Genomic DNA, 938 nt, shown 5'->3' with positions numbered 1-938 from the left:
GCAGTGTATTTAGTCACGCTCACCAGCCCTGCTCTTGTGTGGGCTACCACTGAGATCCCACTTTGTCCCTCAGCAGCAACCAGAAGCCGGTCAGAGCACTCCACTTTTCTCATTATGTCAGACACTACGTGTCATGACAAGCTGCAGTGTTGTCCTCTCCCCATGAGCAGTGATCATCCACAACTTGAGCCTGCTCTAGGTGAAGGGAGACGGCAGTAGGCCCAGCATAGCTGTTGAAACAAGCTCCTGGAGTGGGGAGGACCTCTGCAGGGTTCCAAGCTGCTGGGGCTGGGGCTCAGTGCCTCTCACAGCCCTCCTGCCACACCAAAGCCCAGAGGGGTTGTGGAGACTCCTTCCTTGGATGTCTTCCAAGACCCACCTGGACATGTTCCTATGTGACCTGATCTAGGTGAACCTGCTTCTGCAGGGGCATTGGACTAGATGATCTCTAAAGGCCCCTTCGAACCCTACCATTCTGTGACATGGAACAGGGGTTTATCCCTCACTAGGGAACAAAGAACAATGCAAAGCCACTGTCACAGCACAGACAGAAGCTCATGGAAGCTCCTTTTCCCTGTAGCAGCAGCTGAAGTACTGAAAGGCTTCAGAGCAGCTTACAGGGAGAGGCCTGTGGAGATCACCCTCCAAAATTAGATCTTGTGGAGGTCAAAATGTGGAACCATTTTGCCAGACTCACCAACTCCCAGGGCCATTCTGGGCTTTGTGAACGGAGTAGTTCCAGCCCCCACAAGCCATACCTCTGCCTTGCCCCTGGTGTGGCTGTGAGGGCCCCTGGCACGCGTGAGGGGCACTGGGGCTGTGTCCATACATAGCTGCTGAACAGCCAGAGCCAGGCAGGCACGCTCTGGTGAACAAAAGCTGAGGCACTGGCTGCCAGAACCAGGGCCTAAATTAGTGCTGACAAATACATTTGCTGT

This window comes from Colius striatus, chromosome 1, assembly GCF_028858725.1.
Source record: "Colius striatus isolate bColStr4 chromosome 1, bColStr4.1.hap1, whole genome shotgun sequence".
Taxonomy (NCBI): Eukaryota; Metazoa; Chordata; class Aves; order Coliiformes; family Coliidae; genus Colius; species Colius striatus.
The sequence above is the reverse complement of the archived record's forward strand: the minus strand, read 5'-3'. Positions refer to the sequence as shown.